The sequence below is a fragment of the Neoarius graeffei genome, chromosome 10, assembly GCF_027579695.1.
Source record: "Neoarius graeffei isolate fNeoGra1 chromosome 10, fNeoGra1.pri, whole genome shotgun sequence".
Classification (NCBI taxonomy): domain Eukaryota; kingdom Metazoa; phylum Chordata; class Actinopteri; order Siluriformes; family Ariidae; genus Neoarius; species Neoarius graeffei.
In genome coordinates, this window is record NC_083578.1 from 79,060,021 (window position 1) to 79,072,678 (window position 12,658).

Consider the following 12,658-nt stretch of genomic DNA (forward strand, 5'->3'; position numbering starts at 1 on the left):
ATAGAACATAGACAACATATCAAATGTCGAAAGTGAGACATTTTGAAATTTCATGCCAAATATTGGCTCATTTGAAATTTCATGAAAGCAACACATCTCAAAAAAGTTGGGACAGGGGCAATAAGAGGCTGGAAAAGTTAAAGGTACAAAAAAGGAACAGCTGGAGGACCAAATTGCAACTCATTAGGTCAATTGGCAATAGGTCATTAACATGACTGGGTATAAAAAGAGCATCTTGGAGTGGCAGCAGCTCTCGGAAGTAAAGATGGGAAGAGGATCACCAATCCCCCTAATTCTGCGCCGACAAATAGTGGAGCAATATCAGAAAGGAGTTTGACAGTGTAAAATTGCAAAGAGTTTGAACATATCATCATCTACAGGGCATAATATCATCAAAAGATTCAGAGAATCTGGAAGAATCTCTGTGCGTAAGGGTCAAGGCCGGAAAACCATACTGGGTGCCCGTGATCTTCGGGCCCTTAGACGGCACTGCATCACATACAGGCATGCTTCTGTATTGGAAATCACAAAATGGGCTCAGGAATATTTCCAGAGAACATTATCTGTGAACACAATTCACCGTGCCATCCGCCGTTGCCAGCTAAAACTCTATAGTTCAAAGAAGAAGCCGTATCTAAACATGATCCAGAAGCGCAGACGTCTTCTCTGGGCCAAGGCTCATTTAAAATGGACTGTGGCAAAGTGGAAAACTGTTCTGTGGTCAGACGAATCAAAATTTGAAGTTCTTTATGGAAATCGGGGACGCCATGTCATTCGGACTAAAGAGGAGAAGGACGACCCAAGTTGTTATCAGCGCTCAGTTCAGAAGCCTGCATCTCTGATGGTACGGGGTTGCATTAGTGTGTGTGGCATGGGCAGCTTACACATCTGGGAAGACACCATCAATGCTGAAAGGTATATCCAGGTTCTAGAGCAACATATGCTCCCATCCAGACGACGTCTCTTTCAGGGAAGACCTTGCATTTTCCAACATGACAATGCCAAACCACATACTGCATCAATTACAGCATCATGGCTGCGTAGAAGAAGGGTCCGGGTACTGAACTGGCCAGCCTGCAGTCCAGATCTTTCACCCATAGAAAACATTTGGCGCATCATAAAACGGAAGATACGACAAAAAAGACCTAAGACAGTTGAGCAACTAGAATCCTACATTAGACAAGAATGGGTTAACATTCCTATCCCTAAACTTGAGCAGCTTGTCTCCTCAGTCCCCAGACGTTTACAGACTGTTGTAAAGAGAAAAGGGGATGTCTCACAGTGGTAAACATGGCCTTGTCCCAACTTTTTTGAGATGTGTTGTTGTCATGAAATTTAAAATCACCTAATTTTTTATCTTTAAATGATACATTTTCTCAGTTTAAATATTTCATATGTCATCTATGTTCTATTCTGAATAAAATATGGAATTTTGAAACTTCCACATCATTGCATTCCGTTTTTATTTACAATTTGTACTTTGTCCCAACTTTTTTGGAATCGGGGTTGTATCAAATTTGCTTCAGAAATGAAAATGTTACTATCCTGAAAACATTAAAATCGAGTTATCCAATGAGATTTTTTTATTTGTTTGTTGTCTCTAGGCTGAGAAGAGTTTAGAGTTGCTCACTCACTGGTTAGGACTTCATTACCAGGACAGAAGGCCATGGCAGTGTATGTTTATGTAGGAAGTGACAGATGAATTAACCAATCAGATTTTGATTTATAATGGGAGGAACCAAAAATTTATCGCCCTAGGCCTTCTTGAAGACGAATACTATCTTAACCGCAAGTTGGCGCTGTCAGAGCAGCAGTGAAGTCACCTTCTACAGTAAGCATCTTCTTATAGTAATGCTTTTATGGCTGAGGACTACAGTTGACTTGCTAACTTTAGGACTGCAGTTGTCATGAACAGTTTTGCACTCAAGTTTCCATCAATGAAGAGTTTATAACATCAACGAAACTGACTTCATGTTAAAACTGTTCAAAATGTTATAATCACGTTGTCTGTTATCACCCAAATGAGGATGGGTTCCCTTTTGAGTCTGGTTCCTCTCTCAGTTTCTTCCTCATGTCGTCTGAGGGAGTTTTTCCTTGCCACCGTCGCCACAGGCTTGCTCATTGGGGATAGATTAGGAATAAAATTAGCTCATGTTTAAAGTCATTTAAATTATATAAAGCTGCTTTGCGACAATGTCTATTGTTAAAAGCGCTATAGAAATAAACTTGACTTGACCTTCTAGCCGGTGTAGCATTCATCAGTAGTGTTAGCGAACGCTAATAAAGTGGTCAAGTCAGTGTTATCGAGAGCAAGTAGCACAAGGTAACAACAGAGAAACTAAGATTTCTGTCTCCAGACTCTTCTTCCACGCTGCATGCTCATGAAAGTATTTTTTCACTCAGACTTAAGTATTCATTTCTCTGTGTAATTTACTTCGTTACTTTTAAAATCAACATCGACAGCTACACACAATGGAGCGACCTGGCAGCCTGCTGCTAATCCTTTGCAAAATCCTTTGCCCTGTTGCTTTATTGGTGTGTCTGGCTGAGCTCAAGTTTTGGCTGAGCTCAAGTCCCAGCTCAAATAGTAACGGTTTGCCACTGTATTTTCCCATCTCCTTGGGTCAACTATTTACTAAGGACAAAAATGATTGAAACCGGTCCATTGTTGAGTTAAAATACTATAACCAGCAATTGCAAAATGGCTACACAGTGTAATTCTATGGGGCAATCATCCTCGTCAAAGTAAACCGCTTGTTTTGGCCACTGACAGGCTCATTATGTTATTATAAGTGTCTGACAACATGGAAAAATTCCCTACAGAGATACACCCGTGTCTGTTTACCTCAATAACTGTAAAAAAAACTGTAGAAAAAGACTGTTTCTACACTCATCATTTTACCTTTCTCTTCTTCCGGTCACTGATGCAGCACTCATTCAGTGTCTGTAGTCGATTATTGCATAGATGTTTACAAAAGGGATCCTTTCCATGTTGTCAGACACTCACTGATTGGTGATTGTTAGAATCATCTACAGTGGTATGCAAAAGTTTGGGCACCCCTGGTCAAAATTGCTGTTACTGTGAACAGTTAAGCAAGTTGAAGATGAAATGATCTCCAAAAGGCATAAAGTTAAAGACGACTCATTCCCTTTATATTTTAAGCAAAAACAATTTTTTATTTTCATCTTTTACATTTTCAAAATGACAAAAAAGGAAAAGGGCCCGAAGCAAAAGTTTGGGCACCCTGCATGGTTAGTACCTAGTAACACCCCCTTTGGCAAGTATCACAGCTTGTAAACACTTTTTGTAGCCAGCTAATAATCTTTCAGTTCTTACCTGGGGGATTTTCACACATTGGTCCTTGCAAAAGACTTCCAGTTCTACAAGTTTCTTGGGCTGTCTTGCATGCACTGCTCTTTTGAGATCTATCCACAGATTTTCAATGATGTTTAGGTCAGGGGACTGTGAGGGCCAGGGCAAAACCTTCAGCTTGTGCCTCTTGAGGTATTCCATTGTAGATTTTGAGGTGTGTTTTGGATCATTGTCTTATTGTAGGACCCGTCCTCTTTTTAACTTCAACTTTTTTTTTACAGATGGTGTGATGTTTGCTTCCAGAATTTGCTGGTATTTATTCGAATCCATGCTTCCCTCGACCAATGAAATGTGCCCTGTGCCACTGGCTGCAACACAACCCCAAAGCATGATCGATCCACACCCATGCTTCAGAGTTGGAGAGGTGTTCTTTTCCTGGAATTTGGCACCCTTTTTTCTCCAAACATACCTTTGCACATTGTGGCCAAAAAGTTCTATTTTGATTTCATCAGTCCACAGGACTTGTTTCCAAAATGCATCAGGCTTATTTAGATGTTCATTTGCAAACTTCAGACGCTGAATTTTGTGGCTAGGACGCAGGAAAGGTTTTCTTCTGATGACTCTCCCATGAAGGTCATGTTTGTTCAGGTGTCACTGCATAGTAGAACAGTGCACCACCACTCCAGGGTCTGCTAAATCTTTCTGAAGGTCTTTTGCAGCCAAACAGGGGTTTTTATTTGCCTTTCTAGCAATCCAATGAGCAGTTCTTTCAGAAAGTTTTCTTCATCTTCCAGACCTCACCTTGATCTCCACTGTTTCTGTTAACTGCCATTTCTTAATAACATTACGATCTGAGGAAACAGCTACCTGAAAACACTTTGATATGTTCTTGTAGCCTTCTCCTGCTTTGTGAGCATCAATTATTTTATTATTCAGAATGTGAGGGAGTTGCTTAGAGGAGCCCATGGCTGTTGATTTGAGGGATAAGTTTGAGGAGCCAGAGAATGTATACAGCTTTGAAATCTGCATCATCTGACCTTTCCTAACGAAGAATTTGAACAAGCCACAGCTCAATAAGCTAATTAAGGTCTGGAACCTTGGTAAAAGTTACCTGAGAACTCAAATGTATCCGGGTGCCCAAACTTTCACATGGTGTTCCTTTTCTTTTTTCACTCGCCAATTGTACAAAACAAAAATAATACACAAATCTTGCAGAAAACGCTGAAAAGAAATGTCGTCTTTACCGTTATGCCTTTTGGTGATCAGTTCATTTTCTGCTCACTTAACTATTCACAGTAACAGACATTTTCAGTAAGGGTGCCCAAACTTTTGCATGCCACTGTAAATATTCTGCTGTTATGTTGGAAGTAGACTTCTTCACAATCGACTTGCCTGGTGGCTTAGCTAATAAATGTATAATTAGTGTAGTTTTCTTTTTTCTCCACCCTTCTCACATTAGTCAACCACCACACTGATAAAACAGCTTCTTTTGGCCACTGTAGCCCAGGTTAAGAAATCCCGGAGTTTTCCGTTTAAGTCATGGCCTTAGAAAAAGTGTAAAGTCACTGAGAAAACCCAATTGGAAAACTGACTGACTTCTTGTCAGTCGTTTCATGTACACTCTACAGTGTAGATCCTGGTGGCAGAGCTTCATGAACACAAGTGTGAATGGAGGAGTGGGCTCAAGGAGTTAAAAAAATAATAATGAGCTACAGGGGCGGCACGGTGGTGTAGTGGTTAGCGCTGTCGCCTCACAGCAAGAAGGTCCTGGGTTCGAGCCCCGGGGCCGGCGAGGGCCTTTCTTTGTGGAGTTTGCATGTTCTCCCCGTGTCCGCGTGGGTTTCCTCCGGGTGCTCCGGTTTCCCCCACAGTCCAAAGACATGCAGGTTAGGTTAACTGGTGACTCTAAATTGACCGTAGGTGTGAATGTGAGTGTGAATGGTTGTCTGTGTCTATGTGTCAGCCCTGTGATGACCTGGCGACTTGTCCAGGGTGTACCCCGCCTTTCGCCCGTAGTCAGCTGGGATAGGCTCCAGCTTGCCTGCGACCCTGTAGAAGGATAAAGCGGCTAGAGATAATGAGATGAGATGAGATAATGAGCTACAGACTTGGTGGAGATTTTTTTTTTGGAGCTACTTTTGCATTCCATCACAATACTTATGTTACCTCACAATAAAGGTTAGTGTTATATGGAGTCCCCTAAGGGTCATGGGGCGGCACAGTGGTGTAGTGGTTAGCACTGTCGCCTCACAGCAAGAAGGTCCTGGGTTCGAGCCCAGAGGCTGACGAGAGCCTTTCTGTGTGGAGTTTGCATGCTCTCCCCGTGTCTGCATGGGTTTCCTCCGGGTGCTCCGGTTTCTCCCACAGTCCAAAGACATGCAGGTTAATTGGTGGCTCTAAATTGACCGTAGGTGTGAATATGCTTGGAGAGGAGATGGGCGCCACCAAGCAATCCAAGCCAAGAGAAAAGACGTGAGAGATGAGTGACTATGTCAGCATCTCTCATGCCTCCCTATGACCGCAATGCGGTTACGGGAATGAACAGAACAGAACACTTGTTAACACTTGTGTTAACCCGACCCCTTATTGCAAGGGAGCGCAAATATTGAGAGGGAACGCAATTTTTTTTAAAAATTTACATTTAATTGTCAGAATACAAAATACATAACAGCTCATATGGTGCTAACAAAAAGTCAGATAATTAAATGGCATATCAGTAAGTGATCTTGGAGGGGAAAAAAAGGTACAGGATAAACATACAGGAAATTTGGTACTTAAATGACTCAAAAAAAAAAGGTGGGGGGCAAAAACTAATACATACACCATGTCAGTTTGTCGCAGCTTGTTTTTTTCTGACAATAAGGCTTCTAGTTGGAAGTCAGATGAACCATGAAGTAATCCCAGGCTCCCAATGCTACAGATGAAAGAACGCAAAATTAACTTAGAAAAAAAAAGTCCCCAACATGACCCTTAAGGGGCTCCTGACCTAACCATCGATCCATTATCTATTGCTGGGTTTCAGTCACATGACTTTTCTTAGCAGTTTTACCGGAAGTGAAATAGCTGGTGGTCTAAACAGCTGGCGTAGTGCAAACAACTAGCAATAACTTATCAGAGTACGCTCGTAATCTAGAAGCCACTGCTGGCTTTAGATACATTCAGAAGATTATGTGCAATGGAATCGACCCCTACAGTCTGGGAAAGAAGGATTTGTCATACGATCTCGAAAACTACCCTTCAGTTGAGTTCCCCAACATCTTGAACTATCTGGTGTTGCAGACGTCCTTCTACACCGCAAAACAGATGAAAGCGTGGAAGAGTATGGAGGCTTACAACTTTTTTGTATGTGGCTGGGTAAAGGACCTCGCTATCAAGTCACTGCCGAATTAATCCTGTATTGTTTTTGCCCGTGTAAGTATGGGTTTTTTTTAAAGCTTTTCATTCGCTTCTTTACAACGAAGCGCTGCAAGTTGAAGTGTAAACAAACAACAGTTGGCTTGATTCTCACTTGTCTTGGCTCTTATCTCTCAGGCAAATCATTCACAAAGATCATCAGAAACCCCTTTAAAGACCTGGATCTTAGTTAAACAGGACAGAGAAGTGATCACGGCGCATTGTAACTGTATGGCTGGGTAAGAATTTTGTCGCGACATTCATGCATATGGACTTTGTGAGGAGGAAACAAAGAAACAGCTGGGGACTTTAGCGCTTCGGGACTAAAAAAAGTAGCATAAAATAACGACACATAGCAAGAAAAGTACTTGGAAAACACCAAGGACATAGCTGAGAGGGAAATACAAACCTTTCACCAAGTGATCACTGCAAACTCGAGCATGCTTCGACTCGGCTCCCTTCAATTTCAGTGAGAGGTTCAAAAGCCACCTTTCACGACATCTTTTTGTGAAATCCTGTGTTTGTTCACCCTTTTTTATTAGTTCACGTGAAACCCTGAAGAAACTTTTATCAGTTTCACGGTTTGATCGATTCGAACAACCTAAAACAACGTAAGCGTGAGGCATTTTTCATGTGAGCAATGCACCTTCTCCATACAAATGCTTTGTCAACTGAACTTTGGTAGACCACCAGCTAAAGTTTTGAATAACTAATGAGGCGGATGTGACGTCACGTGAAACCCAGCAATTCCGCTGATCCATCAGGGTCGCAGGGGAAGCTGGAACAAATCCCAGCAGACTTCAGGCGAGAGGCAATATATACCCTGGAAAGTTCACCAATCAGAGACAAACAACCATTCACACTCACATCTATGGGCATTTTAGAGTAGCTAGTTGGCCTAATCTGCATCTATTTGGACTGTAGAAGGAAACTGGAGCGCTCAGAGGAAACCCACGCAGGCATGAGGAGACTATGCAAACTCCGCACAGAAAGGTCCCAGTCGGCTGCGAGGTTCAAACCCAGAACCTTCTTGCTGTGAGGTGACAGAGCTAACTGCACCATGGTGCCACCCAATCATCATCATCATCGAGCGACCCTTGGGGCCGGGGCGCTCTCAACCACACTTCGCGGTCCGCCATTGCAACAAGGAGGTCCTCTCTCGAACTCTGCATCCCTTGCCAGCACGTCTGGGAAGGTAAGGCCTCTGTAGCGGACAGGACTGCTGGGTTTCCACAGCAATAAAGGCTGAATGGAGCCAGGGAGCAGACGAACAGGCTAAACCGACTGTCTGCTAGCTGCACAGAGTCGTCACTCAGGGCCCACTACATCGAGACTGTGTCTGTTCCCCGAGCTCAACAAAAAGGTAGAAATTTTCAGAGAGTTTGTTCCAGTAACCTAATCAATATAAAATTAGATCAGACTGACTGTACAGCTGCTGCCAGCACCTTTGATCTAAAGGTGGGGCTATTAAATATTAGATCTCTTACATCTAAAGCGCTAATGGTTAATGAACTCATTACTGATCAGGAGTTTAATGTACTGTGTTTAACAGAAACATGGATTAAGCCAAATGAATATATAGCATTAAATGAAGCGAGTCCTCCTGGATACAGTTATATACACCAGCCTCGTCTAACTGGCAGAGGAGGAGGCGTCGCGGTTATTTATAACGATTATCTAGGTGTAACACACAAACCTGGTTATAAATTTAATACATTTGAAGTTCTTCATACTCATATAATGTATGTAGCCTCGAAAAATAAGTCTACCCAGTTAATTCCATTGCTTATTATTTACAGGCCCCCGGGGCCATATTCTGAGTTTCTTTCTGAATTTGCAGATTTTATCTCAGATCTGGTTATTTCCTTAGACAAAGCTTTAGTTGTCGGAGATTTTAATATTCACTTTGATAACCCAGAAGACCCTTTAAAAACAGCGTTTGTGTCCATCTTAGATTCAGTCGGGATTAAGCAGAATGTCATAGGACCGACCCATAATGGTGGTCACACCCTTGATCTAATACTAACATTCAGATTAAACGTAGACAATATAGTCATACTTCCACAGTCTGAAGTTATCTCAGATCATTGTCTCATCTCATTCAAAATATGTCTGAGTAATAATATATGCACCTCACCACGCTACTGTATTAAACGTACTTTCACGTCAACTACTGCACAGAGCTTTATAAATGATCTCCCAGAGCTGTCAACTTTGATTGGGTCACTGTCAGCCCCTGCAGAACTCGATCAGGCAACTGAATGCTTAGAGTCAACATTCCGCCATACTTTAGATAATGTAGCTCCTCTAAAAAGGAAAATGGTCAGAGACAAAAAATTAGCACCCTGGTATAATGATGACACTCGCACATTAAAACAGACCACTCGAAAATTGGAACGTAAATGGCGTCAAACAAAATTGGTAGTGTTCAAATTGGCGTGGAAGGAGAGCTTCCTGAAGTATAAAAAAGCTCTTAGTGCTGCGAGATCAACATATCTCTCCTCCCTAATAGAAGATAACAAAAATAATCCTAGATTCCTATTTAATACTGTAGCAGAATTAACCAGGAATAAGTCCACTATCAACACATGCACACCTGCAGTATGTAGTAGCAACGACTTCATTAATTTTTTTAATGACAAAATTGAGAATATCCGACAAAAAATTCAAACTACTAATTTAAGGTTAGACAATGAAAGTGACCTTGTAGTTAACAATATAACTGTATCAGATCATCAGTTAGAATGTTTTACTCCCCTAAAAGAAACTGAATTACTCTCATTAATCTCTACATCAAAAGCCTCAACTTGCGTACTAGATCCCTTACCGACACATCTATTCAAACAGATAATGCCTGGAGTAATTGAACCGCTTCTAAAAATAATAAATTCTTCTCTTACGATTGGCTATGTACCCAAATCCTTTAAACTAGCAGTTATCAAACCCCTGATTAAAAAACCTGACCTTGATCCCTGTCAGCTGTCCAATTATCGGCCAATATCAAACCTCCCCTTTATCTCCAAGATCCTTGAAAAAGCTGTGGCACAGCAGTTATGCTCATATTTACATAGGAATAACATCCATGAAATGTATCAGTCAGGATTTAGACCTCATCATAGCACAGAGACAGCACTGGTTAAAGTAGTAAACGACCTACTGTTGGCGTCTGATCAGGGCTGTGTCTCGCTACTTGTGTTGCTTGACCTTAGTGCAGCATTTGATACCATTGATCATTCCATTCTTCTGGATAGACTAGAAAATGTTGTGGGAGTTAAGGGAATGGCCCTCTCCTGGCTCAGGTCTTATCTAACTGATCGTTATCAGTATGTCGATATAAATGGTGATATTTCTAGACGTACCGAGGTAAAGTTTGGTGTTCCACAAGGTTCTGTCTTGGGTCCACTGCTTTTTTCTCTATATATGTTACCTCTGGGCGATATTATTCGTAAACATTGTATTAGTTTCCACTGTTATGCTGATGACACACAGTTGTATGTTTCTGCAAAACCTGATGAGAGACACCAGCTTAATAAAATTGAGGAATGTGTTAAGGACATTAGACACTGGATGCTTATAAATTTCCTTCTGCTTAACTCTGACAAGACTGAAGTACTTGTGCTAGGACCACATACAGCTAGAAGTAAGTTTTCTGATTACACAGTAACTCTGGATGGCCTTTCTGTTTCTTCACGTGCAGCAGTAAAAGACCTCGGAGTGATTATTGACCCCAGTCTTTCATTCGAAACTCACATTGATAACATCACCCGGATAGCTTTCTTTCATCTCAGAAATATTGCAAAGATAAGAAATTTAATGTCATTGCATGATGCAGAAAAACTAGTCCATGCTTTCGTTACCTCCAGGTTGGATTATTGTAATGCCTTACTGTCTGGATGTTCCAATAAGTGCATAAACAAGCTCCAGTTAGTTCAAAATGCCGCAGCAAGAGTCCTTACTAGAACTAGAAAATATGACCACATCACGCCTGTCTTATCCACACTGCATTGGCTCCCAATCAAATTTCGTATTGATTATAAAATACTACTATTGACCTTTAAAGCACTAAATGGTCTCGCACCACAGTACCTGAGTGAACTTCTGCTCCTCTATGACCCGCCACGCCTACTTAGATCAAAAGGTGCAGGCTATCTGCTGGTACCTCGTATAGTGAAGGCTACATCAGGGGGCAGAGCCTTTTCTTACAAAGCCCCACTGTTATGGAACAGCCTTCCAAGTAATGTTCGGGAATCAGACACAGTCTCAGCATTTAAGTCTAGGCTGAAAACATATCTGTTTAGTCAAGCCTTTTGTTAATGGTGTTTATGAGGTAAAGGAGTAGATCTGGAGGGTCCTCAGACATAGAGTGTTTTGGTAAACTGGGATGTATGGATGCTGTCAGTCCCCACTCGCTTGCTCACTCGAGTTTGTTGACGGTGCAGTGGCTGGCTGCTTTATGTCCCGGGGCTCCCTCATGCCTGTGTTACCTTCTGGCTCTCTCCTTTTAGTTATGCTGTCATAGTTAGTTGCCGGAGTCCCTGCTTGTACTCGGTGCAATATGTATACTGTTCCTACTTATTCAGGTGACATTGGGCATACCTAACAACCTGTGTTTTCTTTCTCCCCCCCCCCCCCCCCAAATCTGTCCCTCTGAGTTACATGGAGTCAACAGGAAATCTTTTGGTGGAGACGGTGGGGACCTCGACTGGCTATCGTAGCCTGCAGGGAATCGGCCGTCAGACATTCTGTCGCATGTCCCAGACCCGGTTAAATGTAACTGAATTGTCTTGGCCAGGCCTAACGGTCCCATCTGCATCTCATCATTGCTAAGGAGTGTGCTCCCATCACCCAATCAAGCATCCAGCCAGAGCAGGTCATGATATATTTTTTACCATATTAACATGCCATTGTGCGTCATGCCTGATGTAAAGACTCTCGTCTCTGCGAGCCTACCACACAGATTTAATACTTGTCATTTTTAGGGCATACCTAACAACGTGTTTTCTTTCTCTCCCCCCCGCCCCCCCATCTGTCCCTCTGAGTTACATATTGATCCTGGGATTGAGATGCTGGCCTCTTCTGCCCCTCGGACCTGCTTGATCCATCCTGGTGCCCTGTGTCTGGTCGGAGTTTTATCGCCCCACTCCTGTGAAGGACGGCCCCATGAGGACAGTTGAGGGTTATACCTGTTAAAACTGTTAATATTATAGTCAGGCTGTCTGTTGTTGCCCAAATGAGGATGGGTTCCCTTTTGAGTCTGGTTCCTCTCGAGGTTTCTTCCTCATGTCGTCTGAGGGAGTTTTTCCTTGCCACCGTCGCCACAGGCTTGCTCATTGGGGATAGATTAGGGATAAAATTAGCTCATGTTTTAAGTCGTTCAAATTCTGTAAAGCTGCTTTGCGACAATGTTTATTGTTAAAAGCGCTGTACAAATAAACTTGATTTGATTTGATTTGAATGATTTCCCCAGCGGCCCGATGGCAGTGCCCAGCCAATGAGAGCCTCCGCTTGGCGACCTTCTGAGACAGGGGAGGGATATCTCCGTATATCCGCTGTAAGGTGGCATGCTCTGACCAGTGGATATTTTGGACGCGTCTGAGCAAGTTGGTGTAAGCTCCGTCCAGACGCTTCTGTTGCCTTGTGGTGAGGGTCCACGTTTCTGAGCCATAGAGGAAAATAGGCTCTATCAGCGTTCTAAAGATGTAGATCTTTGTCTCACTGGCGATGGTCGAGTACCATATTCTGTTCAGCTTGTTGCAGGCTGTCCATGCCAAGGCTTTACGGGACTTCATATCCTTTGCGGAATCCATTATGTAAGACCCGAGATATTTGAAGTCTGTTACTTGGTTTATACTGTTGCCAGAAGATGACAGAAAGCAGCAATTTGGAACTGACGAGATAATTTCCGTCTTGCTTTCATTGCGATGGAGTCCTACTAAGCTCTCAGCATTTTCC